Source organism: Anabrus simplex, chromosome 2 (genome assembly GCF_040414725.1).
Source record: "Anabrus simplex isolate iqAnaSimp1 chromosome 2, ASM4041472v1, whole genome shotgun sequence".
Lineage (NCBI taxonomy): Eukaryota > Metazoa > Arthropoda > Insecta > Orthoptera > Tettigoniidae > Anabrus > Anabrus simplex.
Genome location: NC_090266.1, coordinates 325,971,707 through 325,992,469, shown reverse-complemented (window position 1 = coordinate 325,992,469; position 20,763 = coordinate 325,971,707).

The following is a 20,763-nucleotide window of genomic DNA, read 5'->3' as shown; positions in this document are numbered from 1 at the left end:
GTCAAGCTAAGAGTTGAAGGTGGATGAAGGTAATCAGGCTAAACCCAGCTACAACCAATGTAAATTGGTGTAAATGCTGCAGAATAAATAAATTAATGTAAAATATTATTTACCTTACTTGTTGCGTTTCTTTACATTAACTCCAAGTTCCTCGGTGGGTTTTCGTTTTTACTTAGTTATCAAGTTTTTTTTTTGTCATTCCAGCGGTGTAGGGGTAGTGTGACTGCCTCTTGCCCGGAGGCCCCGGTTTCAATTCCTGGCCAGGTCAGGGATTTTTACCTGAATATGAGGGCTGGTTCGTGTTCCACTCAGCCTACGTGATTACAGTTGAGGAGCCATCTGAAGGTGAGATGAAGGGCCCGGTCTAGAAAGCCAAGGAAAACGGTCGAGACGATTCGTCATGCTGACCACACAACACCTCGTAATCTGCAGGCCTTCGGGCTGAGCAGCGGTCGGTTGGCAGGCCATGGCCCTTCAAGACTCTTACACCGTGGATTTTGGGTTGGGGTATCAAGTTTATTCGACAATTCCCTGGACACATTTTATCATGCAGCACTTAAGAATAATTGTTCACAAATATATCTGCAAATATAGTACTTTAATACATTTTCAAATGATATTAGAGACCTATACCACTGTAAAAAATATGTATTAAAACAGACTCCAAACTTGTCAAGAAAGCCAATGTATCCGACTGCTATAGAGAGACAAAATGTTGCTCTTGCAATGAGCATATCTGAAACTAAAAACATAATGGCGACATGCTTAAAAGTGAGGGTGTTGCAATTTCTGATCGGACTGTCTAGTTTTTTGAACTGGTTTCGAAGGGGTGGTCAATTTCTAAAGTCCAGTGTCCAATGAAAGGAAAGTACACTCGAAATAATGGGGTAGCATGGATCCTTAATGTGCGCTGACTCATGTAAATACACATGCACACTTACATTTTACAAAGGAACGAATACTTATCAACTTTTATGAAATGACGCTGACTGCATGCGAAAACAAGGAACCCACGTTTCGAACATTCTCGCCCACTCGAATCGTCATCGTGGACCTATCAAGAGTAGGTCTGAGTTTTGAAGTTGGCCTTGACTCAGTACACATCAAACGATAATATCGATCTTGTATTATCATCGAACACCTCGGTATTCACTAATTTGCATGCTCCTGCGACTCTATTCATTCTGTATTTACATACATTACATAAATATATATCATCATTATAGACCGTTATGCCTTTCAGCGTTCAGTCTGCAAGCCTATGTGAATTTACTAAACGTCGCCACAATCCTTTATTTGCAACTAGTGCTTTGGCCTCATTTAGTTCTATACCTCTTATCTTCAAATCGTTAGAAACTGAGTCTAACCATCGTCGTCTTGGTCTCCCTCTACTTCCCTTACCCTCCATAACAGAGGCCATTATTCTCCTAGGTAACCTATCTTCCTCCATTCGCCTCACATGACCCCACCACCGAAGCCGGTTTTTGCGTACAGCTTCATCCACCGAGTTCATTTATAACTTAGCCTTTACCTCCCCATTCCAAGTACTCTCCTGCAATTGTTGCCACCTGCTTTTACCAGCAATCATTCTGACTACTTTCATGTCTGTTACATCTAACTTATGAATAAGATATCCTGAGACCACCCAGTTTTCGCTCCCGTAAAGCAAAGTTGGTCTGAAAACAGATCGATGTAAAGATACTGTAGCTTCGTCTGGGAGCTGACTTCCTTCTTACAGAATACTCTTGATCGCAAGTGCGAGCTCACTATTAGCTTTACTGCACCTTGATTCAATCTCGCTTACTATATTACCATCCTGGGAGAACACACATCCCAAATACTTGAAATTATCTACCTGTTCCAGGTTTGTATCACCTCTAATTCCAGTTAATTGCTGTTGTGTTCGTAGGGTAACATTCGATTAGCAGTCAGTTTCATTTGAATGGAGACGACATAGCACAGAACGATGAACCATTTCCACATATCTGGACATCAACACAGGTTGGAGTTCACATTAGAAATTAACAGGGGTGTACATTACACCACTACTAGCTGAGTAAGGGCGATAATATCTGGCATTGATTATCCAAGTACTGCTAAGGTGTAAATTATAATAATAATTATTATTTTGTATGATAAAAGATATGAAGATATGAAAAATAGAATAACATAGGATAAACATTTTTGTAAATAACAAAGGGTACTCGTTATATTTGGACAAAGATATGTTACCCTCTTTAGCATCTACAACAGTTAATACATTGTGATAACATGTAAAATAGGTACGAAAACACTACTGAGATCTAATTACGATGTATGATGTAGTAGTAATAGGCAAGAATAACTGTAATAAGTATTATTATTTCTTTTCTTTCTTAATCTGTTTACCCTCCAGGTTGGTTTTTCCCTCGGACTCAGCGAGGGATCCCTCCTCTACCGCTTCGAGGGCAGTGTCCTGGAGCGTGAGACATTGGGTCGGGGATGAAACTGGGAGTATGACCAGTACCTCGCCAAGGCTACCTCACCTGTTATACTGAATAGGGGCCTTGGTGGGGGATGGGAAGATTGCAAATTATTTTTTTTTTTTTTTTTTTTTGCTATTTGCTTTACGTCGCACCGAGACAGATATGCCTTATGGCTACGATGGGATAGAAAAGGCCTAGTAATGGGAAGGAATCGGCCGTGGCCTTAATTAAGGTACAGCCCCAGCATTTGCCTGGTGTGAAAATGGGAAACCACGGAAAACCATCTTCAGGGCTGCCGACAGTGGGGTTCGAACCCACTATCTCCCGATTACTGGATACTGGCCGCAATTAAGCGACTGCAGCTTTCGAGCTCGGTATGGGAAGATTGGAAGGGATAGACAAGGAAGAGGGAAGGAAGCGGCCTTGGCCTTTAGATAGGTACCATCCCGGCATTTGCCTGGAGGAGAAGTGGGAAAACCACGGAAAACCACTTCCAGGATGGCTGAGGTGGGAATCGAACCCACCTCTACTCAGTTGACCTCCCGAGGCTGAGTGGACCCCGTTCCAGCCCGCGTACCACTTTTCAAATTCCGTAGCAGAGACGGGAATCGAACCCGGACCTCCGGGGGTGGCAGCTAATCACACTAACCATTACACCACAGAGGCGGACAGTATTATTCTTATTAAAATGCTTGCATTATTTTTCTCGTGTCAGAAACATTTTATACACAGCTAAATATTACCTTGAAGGTATGTTACACAAATTATGATCAATATTTTGCAACGCCAAGTGCATTCTGCCTTGCCTGAAATAGTTCATATTCAGTACAAGGATATGGACACATCGTGCATTGAAGCAAGCGTATCATTGTTTGTTCCTTGCTACATTCGCACTTGATGTTGTCAGAATCTACGTACCCATCTCGCAAAGTTAATTTTGGACCTGCCCCCTCCCGTCCTCAGTCCATTCAGAGATATACTGTGCACTCATGTTCATAAAAACCAGAACATCTTGAGAGACTAGAAATAGGAAGTTCATATTCAGAGGACATGTGCATTAGTATGTTCTGAAGAAATAATTAGCATTTGAACGTTGTCGGCCCTTAGGTTCAAGGTCCACATCTAACCTCGGCGCACCAACACCGACTGGTAAAATGTGCCTGCAGCTCTCGTTGTCGCTATAAACCTAAGGTAATGGATCAGTGTGACTTGAGTAGACGTGCAGGATGCCCCGCAGACGTATGCAAGAACGGTACCGTCAAATGAGTGAGTTTGAAAGAGGGCACATTATTGACACGAGAGAACGTGATGCATCCATCCGAGAAATTGCAGCTCGTGTGGGACGAAGTGTGTCGGCAGTGCAACGGTTGTGTACAGAATGGTTCACAGAAGGCCGTAGAACACGGTGAGATGGGTTTGGTCGCACCACCCAGACCAGCCCCTGAGAAGATCGATACATCCGAATGGCATTGCAGGACAGAACTGCGTCCTCCTTGGCTCTGGCGCAGCAGTGGAACAGTGTAACACATCGTACACTATCAGGAGTGACAGTCCGTCGCCATTTATTACGGTCTGGGTTACCGGCGCGTCGTCCACTTCTCCGCCTACCTTTGAAAATGAGCATAAACATGCTAGACTGCAATGGTGTATGGAAGGATATCACGGGGGACAGGAATGGCAGCAGGTAGTCTTTTAGGACGAATCCAGGTTCTGTTTATTTGAAAATGATGGCCGCATTTTGGTTCGCCGTAGACAGGGGGAGAGACATCACATTGACTGCATTCGCGCAATTTATACAGCGCCAACTCAAGGCCTTACGGTGTGAGGTGCTATTGGGTACAACCACAAATCACAGTTGATGCGTGTTCGGGGCACTGTGACCAGTTTGACCTACGTGAGTGACATCCTGCGACCCGTAGCCATACCCTTTCTGCATGACACCCCAGATGCTATATTTCAGCAGGGCAATGCGCGACCCCATGTTGCTGCACGAACACGGGCCTTCTTGTTGTCACAGGTTGTCAGACTGTTGCCCTAGCCCGCCCGATCACCGGACTTGTCGCCAATCGAAAATGTGTGCGATATAGTGAATCGACGGGTGCGGCGCTCTGACCCAATGCCAACCACCTGGATTCAGGAGTTCAATTGAAATGTATCGCGATTGACCTGTCTAAGGCATTTGATAGGGTAGATCACGGGAGACTTCTGGCAAAAATGAGTGCAATTGAACTTGGCAAAGAGTGAATGAATGGGTGGCTCTGTTTCTAGAAAATAGAACTCAGAGAATTAGAGTAGGCGAAGCTTTATCTGTCCATGTAATAATTAAGAGGGGAATTCCTCAAGGCAGTATTATTGGACCTTTATGTTTTCTTACATATATCAACTAGCGGTCCACGCCGGCTTCGCACGGGATCAATATTGTATTTATTGTGAATATGTAGCTCATAGCTCCAATGACCAATCCGGAATAACAATATCAGGAACTTCAAACTTCAAATTTCCTCCTGTGTCTATCGCTTTAATTTTATAGTTTTCATGTCATCACTGTCATGTTACCACACTTCAGTGCACTTGCTTTCATATAAATGCATCAGAATAGTACACTGAAACATATTCAGTAACACTTTTGACCACAAACCTTACAATCAACAGGACGTAACCTTTATGTTAATAAAGCAGACAACCGACATATTGGGACTGTGCGGCCCGAAACTTTTAAATACAAAAATAAAATACTGTATTTCCGTGCCGTTCCCTGTATAAGTTATGAATATGTATTTCATTTGTTTTATGTTTATGCACATTTATGATTATTTCTTATTTAATTTTGTAGTTATTCGCTAAATAGCCAGAACAAATACAACTCCAGATTCAGATTATGTCTAGAAAAATGCTGGAGGTCTCGTTATATTGCTACAGTTAGACCTTATAAGATTTCCTTGTAGACATTTGTTAAAAATGAAGCCATGTTTTCCAGTGTTGACTTAGTTAAATGTAGCAAAGGCTTTTCAGTCTGTCAAACACATAGCAAATACAATGTAAATTAAAACACTAAAAGCATATCTGTAAAACACACACTGCAGCTCTCGTTGTCGCTATGTTAGTGTGTGTTTTACAGATATGCTTTTAGTGTTTTAATTTACATTGTATTTGCTATGTGTTTGACAGACTGAAAAGCCTTTGCTACATTTCCTTGTAGACATTTGTTGTTTTCCTCCTGATGTATAGTGCGACGTTTTTGCAAGGCCCTTCCAGTCTCCTGACTACGAGATTCTCTCTACTATGCGGTATTTAAACAGCTCCTGCGCTTTCACTAGGCGAATACTTCAATCATTCATGGAAATAACACACTGTAAACGGGATTTCTGTTAAGATTATTCAGCTAAGTAAACCATTCATTTTTTCATAAGGATTACATGATTAATTTCAAAATATGGCTTCTAATTTTAAGATTGATTTATTTTACTGCAAATTATAACAGGCAAACGATTTTAAGGTTACCTTTAACGGATAGGTATATACCGCCCAGCACTTTTGTAGAGATATTTGTACCCAATAATAATACTTCCAGTCTTACATCGGTATACTGTCGAAGGTTCAAGGAACGCAAGACAAGAAAAAGCACGGGTGGCTGTTCTTTGTTTGATTTCTTTCATGAAAAGCTCCAGTTCTCAGCTGCCCTTTGTTGTCGATTAATGTTTCTGAGATATAAACCTTCCTCGATAAATGCTCCATTCAATACTGAAAAGCGCATCTAACTGCGTTATGTGGTTCTCATTGTTAGCCCACACAAAGGGGTAAAAATTGTTGTAATATATGTAGATGTCATCGGATTCACATCCCGATAATTACTTTTAAGATTTTCGGAGGCGCAACTGAAGCTCAGAAAACCACGCTTTGCCGTCTGTGATACTCAGGCAGGCTAGGTATGACTTCGCATTGCTGTGTATTACACCCGCATTTGGTTAAGTTTTGCCGGCGCTGGAGAGTTGAATTCAAGAAGATCACAATCTCTAAGTTGTGGAGTTCGTAATGGGTTCACGGTTGTTTTTAAAAGTAAAGCATTATTATACCAAACTAGCAATATATCTGTGCTTCGCTGCGGCTTTAAAATGAAAGTTATTATTTAAAGTTTTACATTTTGGAGAATCCACTGTCAGCTGAGTCTGTAAATTAAATTCTCATTCGTACGTCTGGGGGAATTTTCTTTCTTTTATAATCTACCCCTCATTTTAACGTCATACGAAAGAATTTGAGCGTTTTAAGCCATATCTGATTTAACGTCTAGGACATAAATGTGACCAACCTGTGAAATTTTGATTTTGTACGTCGAACAGTAATGGAGGAATGAATACCTTTCTAAGGGGTGAATGTTTTGATATATTTATTAACATGTAGGGTATAGAAGACCACCCTTCATTTAAAAAAGTTATGTTCGTGCCTAAAACGGTTTCGGAAGAATGGATATTGTGTTTATGAGGGTCAACTACAATCTAAACCTCTTAGGGGAGAAATGTTTTGAAGTATACAGTATTTTACACCTAGGACATAAAAGAAGACCCCTCTCGTAACGGATTTGGAGGGATGAATAATTTAGTTTACAGAGCTAACCTCATTTGACACTTTAAAGGAGGAACGTTTAAAATTATTTCTTATTTCACATCTAGTATTTAAAATATATACCGCTATTTGGAATTTTGCCTTCGTACATTAAACCGTTGCGGGCGAAGGAATTAATATACTTGTTTTCGGATCTTAACCCCATTTAACTCTCCGAGAGGTTAAATTTGTTTCAGACCGTCTACTATTTAACGCCTAGGATATCATTCCCAGTCAATGCCCCTTAGCGGTGTATTGTTTTAGGTCCACTTCTTATTTGTATCCTCGCAAAAATAATTCAACTCCTTTTACGCCCCTTAAGTTGATTCCCTCCCTCCCAATGCGTTTTTCTTCATTTTCAAAGGAAATTCCAAATATCTATTTTCATGACCGTAACATCCTTCGTTTTTGTGATATAAGTATCCTCATACAAAGAATTAAACTCATTTTTAAATTCATTTACCCACCCTGAATTGGATTTTCCGAAGAAAAATGCGTGTTTCATTATTTTTAAAGAAGATTCCAAATACAAATTTTCATGTCTGTAACATATTCAGTTCTTGAGAGATATAAGTACCCTCATAAAACGTATTCAACCCATTTTCAGTCCTGTATGCACCCTATAAAACTAATCCAGTTCTTTCACTTCCTTTCACCCTCCCCCTTAAGTGAATTTTCCGAACACAGGAAAAAGTGTTTGTTTGCTTATTCATAAAGGAGCTTCCAAATACCAATTATCACGACTGTAACAACTTCAGTTTTTGAGATGTAATTATCCTCATAAATATAATTCAAATCCTTTATCACCCCCCCCCCCCGCCCACACGAAATTGATTTTCCCAAAAATGTGTAATTCTAAGGAGATTCCAAGTACCAATTTTCATGTCTGTAACATCTTTAGTGTTTTCGATATAAGTATCCTCGTAAAAGAAATTCAACTAATAGTTCAATTCCGTCACACTCCCTTAAGCGGATTTTCCGAAAACGAAACATACGTGTTTCTTTACTTTTAAAGGAGATTCCAAATACCAATTTTCATTTCTTAAAACAGTTCAGTTTTCGAGATACAGATACACTCATTTTAAAAATTCACCCCCTTTTCACCCCTTTAGCAAAGGAATATCCAAAAATCCTCCCTTAATGAGTACCTACAGTCTAATATAAATGTATCCCCAAAATTTCATGTCTTTATGTCCAGTAGTTTTGGTTCGGCGGTGATGAATCAGTCAGTCGGACATGTTATCTATATATATATATATATATATATATATATATATATATATATATATATATATATATATATAAAATAACTTGTCCTGACTGACTGACTGACTGACTGACTCATCATCGAGCCTAAACTACTGGACATAGAGAAATGAAATTTTGAGGATACGTTTATATTACAATGTAGGTGCTCGCTAAAGGAGGATTATTGGATATTCCGTCCCTAATGGGGTGAAAAGGCGAGGGTGAATTTTTAAAATGAGTATATCTATATCTCAAAACTTTAAACGTTTACAGATGTAAAAATTGGTATTTAAAATCTCCTTTAAATATAAACAAACACGTATTTTTTGTTTTCGGAAAATCCCACTAGGAGGGATGAAAAAGGGTGAAAAATGTGTTGAATGCCTTTAATGAGGATACTTATATCTCATAAACTGAAGATATTACAGACCTGAAAATTGGTATTTTGAATCTCCTTCAAAAATAAAGAAACACGTATTTTTTGTTTTTGGAAAATCCAATTAATGGGGGTTAAACAGGAGTGACAAATGGGGTGAATATTTAGAAATTTTAAAAATTAGTGTATCTATATCTCAAAACTTTAGAAGTTTACAGATGTAAAATTGGTATTAAGAATCTCCTTTAAAAATAAAGAAACGCGTATTTTTGTTGCTAAGGGGTGAAAAGGAGGTGAATTTTTTAAATGAGGATATCTATATCTCAAAAACTTAAAAGCTAACAGACGTAAAACTTGGTACTTGGAATCCCCTTTAAAAATTAGGAAGTATGTGTTTTTTGTTTTCGCAAAATCCCATTAAGGGGGTTGAATAAAGTGGGGAAAATTGGTTGAATACCATTTATGAGAATACTTATATCTCAAAAACTGAAGATGTTACAGACATGAAAATTGGTATTTGTAATCTCCTTTAAAAATAAAGAGACGCGTATTTTTTTGTTTTTCAAAAATACAATGAATAGGGGGTGAACGGGAGTGACAAACGGGGTGGAAATTTAAAAAATTTATCTAGGTCTACAATATATCTCAGACACTTAATATATTAAAGAATTCCACTGAAGTGGAACATGAAAAGGGGGTGAATTTTTAGAAGGAGCATATCTACAGTATATCTCAAAAAAATTTACATGTCACAGAAGTGAAAATTGGTATTGTTAATCCCTTTCAAAATTAAGAAACACGTACTTTTTGTTTTTGGGGAGAAACCACTTGGAGGGGATTGGCGGGTAGAAAGGACTGAAAAGTCGGTTGAATTATTTGTATTAGGATACTGATATTTCAAGAACCGAAGACGTTACAGACGTAAACATTGGTGATTGGAATCTCATAAAGAAATGCATTTTTTTGTTTTCGGAAAATCCACTTAGGCGGGGGTGAAATAACTGAAAAATTAGTTAAATTATTTGTATGTGTCTACTTATATCTCAAAAGCTATAGATGTTCCAGACATGAAAATTGGTGTTTAAAAGTAAGATAACATACATTCCTTTGATTTCGGAAAATTCAATCAAGGGGAATAAAAGAATTGAAAAATAAATTGAATTGTTTGTATGACACTCATACTTTATGAAAATTAAAGTTGATACAGACGTTAAAATTGGTATTTGGAATCTCCTTTAAAGTAAAGAAATGCGCATTTTAAGGGAAAATAAACTTGGGGGAGTTGGGTGAAAAAATTGAATTCCTTTTATGAGGACACATGTCTCGGAAACTGAAGATGTTACAGTCTTGATAATTGGTATCTAGAAGCTCCTATATAAATAAACACGTATTTTTTGTTTTCGAAAAATTCACTTAAGGAGGGAGGATGAAAGGAAGTGAACAAATTGAATTCTTTTTATGTGGATACTTATATCTCAAGAACTGATGTTTACAGACGAGAATATTGGTGTTTGGAATCTCCTTTTATAATAAAGAAACACGCATTTAGGGGAGGAATCACTTAACGGGGGTGGGGTGAAAAAGGAGTTGATTTCTTTTTGTGAGGATACTTATATCTCAAAAAAAATGTTTTGGGCGTGAAAAGTGGTATTTGGAATCTCCTTTAAAAATAAACACGTATTTTTTGTTTTCGAAACTCGACTTGGGGAGCGAGGGGTGGAGATAAGTAAAGAAGGAGTTGAATTCTTTTTAAGACGATACTTATATCTCAGAAAATGAAGATGTTACAGATGGGAAACTTGGTATTTTCCATCTCCTTTCAAAATAAACATACATTTTTTTCGGAAAGTCCACTTAAAGAGAGAGTAGGTGGAAAAAGGGAAAAAAGAGTTGAATTCATTTCATGAGGGTACTTATATCTCAAAAAATGAAGATTTTACAGGCGTGAAAGTTGGTACTGTATTTTGAATCTCCTTTAAAAATAAAGAAACCCGTATTTTTTTGTTTTCGGGAAATCCACTTTACGGATATGAAAAGAATTTAAAAAGTGTGTGAATTTGGAAAATGAGAACCGGTATATATATAGTTTATGTCAAAAACTTAACATGTTGCAGACATGAAACTTGGTACCGGTATTTGAAAAGTCCTTTAAAACTACAGGAACACGTAATTTTTGTTTTCGGAAAAGGCATATAACGGGGGATGAAAAGAACTGAAAAAAGATGTGAATAATTTTTAATTAGGATGCTTATATCTCACAAAGTGATGATGTTGCAGACGGAAGAATTAGTATTTAGAATCTCCTTTAAAATAAAGGAACATGTATTTCTTTTTGTTTTCGGAAAATGGGAAGGACTGATAATGGGGAAATTATTTTTATGGGGACTCTTATAGCCTATCTCAAAAACTTAAAATGTTACGACGTGAAGATGATATTTGTAATCTCCTTTAAAAATAAACATTTGTTCTTTTTCGATTTGAGAGAAGACTGTTTCTCATATGTACAGTTCTATGTTGCATGGTTATCTTAGCCCCAAAAGGCAATAACACAAACATGGTTTACGAGGAGTGTCTGGCGTAAATGAAACTCAATTTGTCAGTGAATGTTTATACTTTAGGGATTTTCAGATAACGTCTTAGTACAGAACCAAGGAACGATTCTGATTATTTTACGAAATCCACGTGAGCGAAGCCGCGGGTAACTGCTAGTTTTATATATATAGGTGAAATGTGTAAAGAAGTGGACTCAGAAATAAGGGTATATCATGGGAAACTACTGGCCAAAATGAGTGCAATTGGACTTGACAAAAGAGTGACTGAATGGGTGGCGCTGTTTCTAGAAAATAGAACTCAGAGAATTAGAGTAGGTGAAGCTTTATCTGTCCTTGTAAAAATTAAGAGGGGAATTCCTCAAGGCAGTATTATTGGACCTTTATGTTTTCTTATATATATCAATGATATGTGTAAAGAAGTGGAATCAGAGATAAGGCTTTTCGCAGATGATGTTATTCTGTACAGAGTAATAAATAAGTTACAAGATTGTGAGCAACTGCAAAATGACCTCGATAATGTTGTGAGATGGACAGTAGGCAATGGTATGATGAGAAACGGGGTTCGGGATCAGATTGTGAGTTTCACAAATAGGAAAAGTCCTCTCAGTTTTAATTACTGCGTTGATGGGGTGAAAGTTCCCTTTGGGGATCATTGTAAATACCTAGGTATAAATATAAGGAAATATCTTTATTGGGGTAATCACATAAATATGATTGTAAATAAGGGTACAGATCTCTGCACATGGTTATGAGAGTATTTAGGGGTTGTAGTAAGGATGTAAAGGAGAGAGCATATTTGTCTCTGGTGAGACCTCAACTTTGAGTATGGTTCCAGTGTATGGGACCCTTACCAGGAATACTTGATTCAGGAACTGGAAAACATCCAAAGAAAAGCAGCTCGATTTGTTCTGGGCGATTTCCGACAAAAGAGTAGCGTTACAAAAATGTTGCAAAGTTTGGGCTGGGAAGACTTGGTAGAAAGGAGACGAGCTGCTCGACTAAGTGGTATGTTCCGAGCTGTCAGTGGAGAGATGGCGTGGGAGGACATCAGTAAACGAATAAGTTTGGATGGTGTCTTTAAAAGTAGGAAAGATCACAATATGAAGATCAAGTTGGAATTCAAGGGGACAAATTGGGGCAAATATTCATTTATAGGAAGGGGAGTTAGGGATTGGAATAACTTACCAAGGGAGATGTTCAATAAATTTCCAATTTCTTTGCAATCATTTAAGAAAAGGCTAGGGAAACAACAGATAGGGAATCTGCCACCTGGGCGACTACCCTAAATGCAGATCAGTAGTGATTGATTGATTGATTGATTGATTGATTGATTGATTGATTGATTGATTGATTGATTGATTGATTGATTGATTGATTGATTGATTGATTGATTGATTGATTGATTGATTGATTGATTGATTGATTGATTGATTGATTGATTGATTGATTGATTGCAGATGATGTTATTCTGTACAGAGTAATAAATAAGTCACAAGATTGTGAGCAACTGCAAAGTGACCTCTATAATGTTGTGAGATGGACAGTAGGCAATGGTATGATGAGAAACGGGGTTAGGGATCAGATTGTGAGTTTCACAAATAGGAAAAGTCCTCTCAGTTTTAATTACTGCGTTGATGGGGTGAAAGTTCCCTTTGGGGATCATTGTAAATACCTAGGTATAAATATAAGGAAATATCTTTATTGGGGTAATCACATAAATATGATTGTAAATAAGGGTACAGATCTCTGCACATGGTTATGAGAGTATTTAGGGGTTGTAGTAAGGATGTAAAGGAGAGAGCATATTTGTCTCTGGTGAGACCTCAACTTTGAGTATGGTTCCAGTGTATGGGACCCTTACCAGGAATACTTGATTCAGGAACTGGAAAACATCCAAAGAAAAGCAGCTCGATTTGTTCTGGGCGATTTCCGACAAAAGAGTAGCGTTACAAAAATGTTGCAAAGTTTGGGCTGGGAAGACTTGGTAGAAAGGAGACGAGCTGCTCGACTAAGTGGTATGTTCCGAGCTGTCAGTGGAGAGATGGCGTGGGAGGACATCAGGAGACGAATAAGTTTGGATGGTGTCTTTAAAAGTAGGAAAGATCACAATATGAAGATCAAGTTGGAATTCAAGGGGACAAATTGGGGCAAATATTCATTTATAGGAAGGGGAGTTAGGGATTGGAATAACTTACCAAGGGAGATGTTCAATAAATTTCCAATTTCTTTGCAATCGTTTAAGAAAAGGCTAGGGAAACAACAGATAGGGAATCTGCCACCTGGGCGACTACCCTAAATGCAGATCAGTAGTGATTGATTGATTGATTGATTGATTGATTGATTGATTGATTGATTGATTGATTGATTGATTGATTGATTGATTGATTGATTGATTGATTGATTGATTGATTGCAGATGATGTTATTCTGTACAGAGTAATAAATAAGTCACAAGATTGTGAGCAACTGCAAAGTGACCTCTATAATGTTGTGAGATGGACAGTAGGCAATGGTATGGTGAGAAACGGGGTTAGGGATCAGATTGTGAGTTTCACAAATAGGAAAAGTCCTCTCAGTTTTAATTACTGCGTTGATGGGGTGAAAGTTCCCTATGGCGATCATTTTAAATACCTAGTTCTCAATATAAGGAGAGATCTTCATTGGGGTAATCACATACAGTAAATATGATTGTAAATAAAGAGTACAGATCTCTGCACATGGTTATGAGGGTATTTAGGGGTTGTAGTAAGAATGTAAAGGATAGGGCATATACGTCTCTGGTAAGACCCCAACTAGAGTGTGGTTCCAGTGTATGGGACCCTCACCAGGATTACTTGATTCAAGAACTGGAAAAAAATCCAAAGAAAGCAGCTTGATTTGTGCTGGTCGATTTCCGACAAAAGAGTAGCGTTACAAAAAAGTTGCAAAGTTTGGGCTGGGAAGACTTGGGAGAAAGGAGACGAGCTGCTCGACTAAGTTGTATGTTCCGAGCTGTCAGTGGAGAGATGGCGTGGGAGGACATCAGTAGACGAATAATTTTGAGTGGTGTCTTTAAAAGTAGGAAAGATCACAATATGAAGATTAAGTTGGAATTCAAGAGTACAAATTGGGGCAGGGGTGTTAGGGATTGGAATAACTTACCAAGAGAGATGTTTAATAAATTTACAATGTCTTTGCAATCATTTAAGGAAAGGCTAGGAAAACAACAGATAGGGAATCTGCCACCTGGGCGACTGCCCTAAATGCAGATCAGTAGTGATTGATTGATTGATTGATTGATTGATTGCTTGATTGATTGATTGATTGATTGATTGATTGATTGATTGATTGATTGATTGATTGATTGATTGATTGATTGATTGATTGATTGATTGATTGATTGATTGATTGATGCCATCACGCATGGAACAATTTATCAGTGCCCATAGAGGACCCAGTGCCTACTACGCTCGGGTTTGATTCCCCTCTCTGCCACGAAATGTAAGGAAGTTTTACGAGGGCTGGAACGTTTCCACTCAGCCTCGAGACATCAAATGAGTAGCGATGGGTTCAATTCCCACCTCAGCCATCCTCGAAGTAATTTTCCGTGGTTTCCCACTTCTCTTCCAGGCAAATGCCTGAATTGTGCCAAACTTAAGGCCACGGCCACTTCCTTCCCTCTTCCTTGTCTATACCATCCGATCTTCCCATCCCCCTCACAAGGCCCCTGTTCAGCATAGCAGGTAATGTCACCTGAGTGTGGTACTGGTCCTCCTTCCCAGATTTATCCCCCAACCCGAAGTATCACGCTTCCCTTGAGGCGGTAGAGGTGGGATCCCTCGCTGAGTCCGAGGGAAAAACCAACCTTGGAGGTTAAACAGATTAAGAAAGGAATAATAATAATAATAATAATAATAATAATAATAATAATAATAATAATAATAATAATAGGGGAGCGATGGCAGAGTGGCATTTTTACTAGTTTCTTACCAAGATGGCCACAGTTTGAATGATGTAGCCCTTCAGTCCCATGGATCCCAGACTAGGTAACTAGGCTACTTTCTGTGCGTGCTCGGTAAATTTCTTTGAACTGCGATGCTAGCCTTCATTGAGTGTTACACTCTAACGGTTTAGGGATGACCGGTGGACTGGGCAGTGCTAGACGTCTGAACACAAGGAGGGTTATGGCTTTTAAACAGAGGTCTGCAGACCGAACTGTGAAAGCCATACTAATCTATAATGAAGAAGTATTTTTAAACTTTTCGATTTAACATGTTACGTTGTTCAGTTTATTGGACCTATAACTGTTCCGTGTATGTAGTTACAGGCCATGGGAAGAAGAGATTATGGAAACTAACCTTAACGTGCCACATGATAATGTTACAAGAATAAAACGATTTTTACATTCTCGCTTTGCGCTTCGAGGGTCTGCAATATTATGCTACGGTCATTCAATCGTTGAGGATTCACAAGATTCTTTCATTCTAGCCTTGAGTGATCTAAATTTGGCGTGTGGTCTTCGAATAATCAGAATGCAAAAGTCGAAACAAGTTTAAATTTCCGTTACTAGCAATATTTCAGTGAGTTCAGACATCTGTAGGACAGATGGGTAATATAATTTACTGCTAACCTTGAGGGAAATCTATAAAAGTGGATCAGTGACTTGAAGTCACGCAGATTATGTCCAGTACAAGCATATCACTGCGGCTTCGCATTCGACTACCACACAAATATTTTAGTTTAATTGAGGCCATGTTCTCCACATCAGAGCCTTCAAAAGACTGCTTATTTTAATCAGATTTACGTATTACATATTTTGATTCATATTCCTCCAAAAGACGTGAACACCACTCAGAGCGAGGAATGTAGGAAATATACGTAGATGTTATTGCGCTATCTTATACCAAACTGTGAGCATTCATTATTCTTCTTCTTTAAGTTTTCCTTACGTTGTACGAACACAGAGAGGTCTTATGACAACGATGGGATAAGAAAGGCCTAGGAGTGGAAAGGAAGCGTCGTGGTCTTAATTAAGGTACAGCCCTATACCATTTGTATGGTGGGAAAATGGGAAACCACGGAAAACCATCTTCAGGGCTATCGACAGTGGGGTTCCAGCTCACTATCCCCAGATCCAACTTCACAGCTACACGGCCTTAACCGCATGGCCAACTCGCTCGGTCGTTCATGCTACTGAAACGTAAAGAAACGTTAACAATAAATCACGTTTCAATAGTCGGGTGGTTTAATGAAATGGAGGTACTGAATAAGACTATGTACTGCTTTTCCTTTCGGAGGTTGCATCGTATATGAAGAAAGATGGTGAAGACATTTTTGCCTGCTATTCGAGAATAATGAACGTAGCTTACAATGTTCATGCTCTACACAATATATTCGAACACTGTACCCCAAAGTAAAAGTATGGAAAGGAAGTTACTAAAGAAAACTGACTTCTTGAGTAAAAATAACGTCCTGAATATGATGTTTAGATCTATTGCATTTGAATAACACAACAAATATTCTGCACAATTTGCGTTTTAAGAAACAAATTGGTCTATACTGCTAATTTGAGGGTTTTCTGCGACTTCTCAAAATAATAAAAAGCAACAAAAATCCCTTGACGTAGACTGTTAAAGAACTGGTTAATATTGAAAGCATAAATTAGCACAGGGTCAAACAGAATTTACTATAAGTAAGATAAAGGAATTTCTATTGATAGTTGCTATTTCTACACTTGTTACACCTTAATTTTTTTTCCCTAGTTGCTTTACGTCGCACCGACACAGATAAGTCTTATGGCGACGATGGGAGAGGAAAGGCCTAGGAGTTGGAAGGAAGCGGCCGTGGCCTTAATTAAGGTACAGCCCCAGCATTTGCCTGGTGTGTTACACCTTAATATTAGAATCCAGTCCTCCTTAGGAGTGCGCTCAAGAAGTTCAATGGTGCCTTCTATGCGAGCTTCGTGAATAAGGATGTATTGTATTTTCTTGAGCGACATCATTACTCAGGGTTAAAATCGAGTAACGTGACAACTCGGTAAATAGGAAACTTCCGCCGATATCGTGGTGGATTGTAAACTCGTTCTATTGTGGAGCTGCGACAGATAAGATATCCTCAAATGACTGATGGAGAAGGGAATCGGGCAAAGTTATAAGCCACGGAGGAAATATCTATATCGGGATAGGAGAAAGAATAGGACAAGATTGAGAGCTGAACCCAAAGAAAAAGTGACAAATGGTCAGATATCAAAGCGGTCTACCAATAGAGTGAGGTTAATGGACCAAGGTGTTATATTAGTCCCTATGAAACCTAATGTTTGCTGCTTACCTTTGTTTCTGAAATATAGAAATTATACCAAAACTTCTTATTTACCCTTCAAAAAGCACAGTCTCACAATAGGTAGTTCCATATCTTCTTTCCTATCACATCTCCCAAACCCTGGTGGAGTTATGGTTACGAACTGTGTGACCATGGCCCTATATTACGGTCGGATGACCTCCCTGACGACAAACCTATTTAAAATGATTTATTTGCGTGTTTCTGTGGTGGTTGTTAGCGTGAAGCGTTGTGTCCAAAACGTATATCTAGAGGCATGAATTTTTCGCATTAACGATAAACGCGACAAGAAATATTTTGAAGCGATTTTGTGATATCTTTAGGAATCATAGTTTCTGGTTAAGAAAATATGGATATTATGTTCGCGAATTAAAGCGAATTAAAGCGACAAGTCCATTTTAAAGCGAAATTGAATAATTTCGCGATAAGCGCGATATTACAGCGAAATCTGTACTGAAAAACGAACTTGACATTTTGTTCCAAGATTATGCATGAAAAGAACAAGAGTGAAAAAGAAAGAAAGAAAGAAAAAAGAAAAAGAGTGCAAAAGAAAGCTAAGAGTGAAAAAACAAGAGTGAAAGAACAAAGATCATCAACAGGAGAGAAATATGTTATCATTAATGTTCTGGAAAATCTCTTTAACACATGGCACCAAAGAAAAGTGGTTGGCTCCAGGCTTCTTGCCAAACGAAATGTATGGAATGTTGTTCTTGTGGTGGCTGATAATCCCACCCCAGCCTGTCTCCTCACGGCATTGTGCAATCCTGGAATCCCTGATGACGTCTACAAGCATCACAATTGACTGGTGTATTTCGGCTTCGTGGTCAGGGGTCATGGTCATGATTTAAGAAAGTGATCACAGGCAGTAGCGAAGATGGGTCGCTCGACAAGTGTTACGGTGCACAGCAGAACTATACAGTTTGCGAGTGAAGGTTTATACGTTTCGGAAAGCAATATTTTAATGTGTAAATTTTTGTAATGTTCGTATCGAGTGGGAGAAAAAAGATACTGTCTCAAAACATTGTTTTAAAAATAAGGAACATTCAGAACGTAAATTTAGCACGCCAACAGTGAAACGGCAGGCAACAATAGAGCTCTCATTAGATATGCAAAAGAAAGCTATGAGTGAAAAAATAGAATGTATTCACGAAATAATCACGAAATAAGAGCGATGCTACTCAAAGCCAACATCCCGCTGGAGAGGGTAGACGACCTTGCAATCCGCAAAGGGCTTCAAAAGTATGTACCAGGTATGTACAGTCTATCAATTAAACCTCCACAATCAACGATCAGTGATTGTAATGAAACCTTTAATGAGTAATTTTAGAATTTCTTTAAAGCGAAATTAAAGCGATACGGCAATATCTATTTCGCGAAATAACGCGAAAATTAATATCCTTCTCGCGAAATCGTTCGAAAATTAATGCGAAAAAATCATGCCTCTACGTATATCCATCTGTATCTATGTGTGCGAGAAGAGCCCCCGTGGCTCAGACAGCAGCGCGCCGGCCTCCTCCCGCTGGGTTCCGTGGTGCTGGACAAAGAGATGGGACAGGTTTCCTCCGGATACTCCGGTTTTCCCTGTCATCGTTCATTCCAGCAACACTCTCCAATATCATTTCATTTCATCTGTCAGTCATTAATCATTGCCCCACATGATTGCGACAGGCTTGGGCAGCCGGCATAATTCCATCCTAGACACGGTCGAATGACTGGAAACAGGCTGTGGAGTAGATCTATGAGTGCAATGTGTATATACTGTATATGCGACCAATACCCACTCCCCACCCCAGAGGAATTAACTAAACGAGGCTAAAATCAACTACATGGCGACGATGGGATATGAAAGGGCTAGGAATGGGAAGGAAGTGGCCGTGGCCTTAATTAAGGTACAACCGCACCATTTGCCTGGTGCGAAAATGGGAAACCACGGAAAACCATCTTCAGGGCTGCCAAGAGTGGGGTTCGAACCCACTATCTCCCAGATTCAAGCTCAACCTCACGGCCAACGCGCTCGGTCGGACTTAAATTGAACGCAGGGCTTCGGGTAAGGGATCGACACATTATCTCAACACCACGGGGCTGGACTGGCTTTTGTCTGTCGTATGAGCCACACAGCACGGCACATTCACAATTAAAATGTTCTCCTGTGGTCATCATTTGTCCAGCCCTTCGCCTCTACTGCTTTTCCTCGTCTCCTTCCCTTGTTGTAACAATTATTATTATTATTATTATTATTATTATGATTATTATTATTATTATTATTATTATTGTTATTTAATTTGTACATTTAGTCTTAATATCTTATGCTGGAAGTTCTCCATATGTGGTATGAGTAATTTGTTCTGTAGAACGACTGGGAAAATCATTGTTATCTTAAATTGGAAACATTGCATGAACCATTTGGAACTAACCAGAGTCCGTTGATGTTGTACTCGAAAATCTCCGATGAGTCATGTGAAACACCCCAGAGTCTGTTGATCTTGTGATTGCCTTGTGGCATGGGGGAGGTTTAGGGGGTGGTCTTGAGCAGAGGATCTACTCGTGATTGGCTGGCCAGGATCAATCTCCACGTACCATATGAGGGGAGAAGGAAGCTGATGTCTATATTTGCATGTGGTCATACGGCGAGGAGCATACGACATGTGAATGAACTTCTAAACACACTGGTCTGGTCTGGACTGGACTTCAAACGTTTGTGGAACGTGACTGTTATTATGTTTGTAGAACGTGGTTGAACTACAAACTGTGGAGTGCTTAGGCACTGAGTGTTGTATCACTTGTGGCGGCTTGGTATTTTAGGTTGATGAAAGCTGGGAGGTGCTATATCTCAGACTATCCAGAACTTACGTTTTAGAACGACAAGCGTGTGTTACTCAAGTGAATGTACCTTTAAAACAAGTGTTAGAGTCAGTGAACACAGGATTATGAGGTACAGTATCTGTGCGATATAATTAAGTGCCAATTTTGAGAATCTACAAGTCGTGTTGATACACAGAGATAGTGAAGGGTACTTATCTACATATGTATGCTTTTTCAACGGACTGACTGCAAATGGTGGCTTAGTCCTCGCTTTTCATTGTCGTTGTTGTGTGTATTATATGTATATTTTGGTGTGTTGATGAGGTGCTCATTTTTTTAATTGGCGTATGGCTTTTAATGCAGGGAGTGTCCGAGGACAAGTTCGGCTCGCCAGGAGCAGGTCTTTT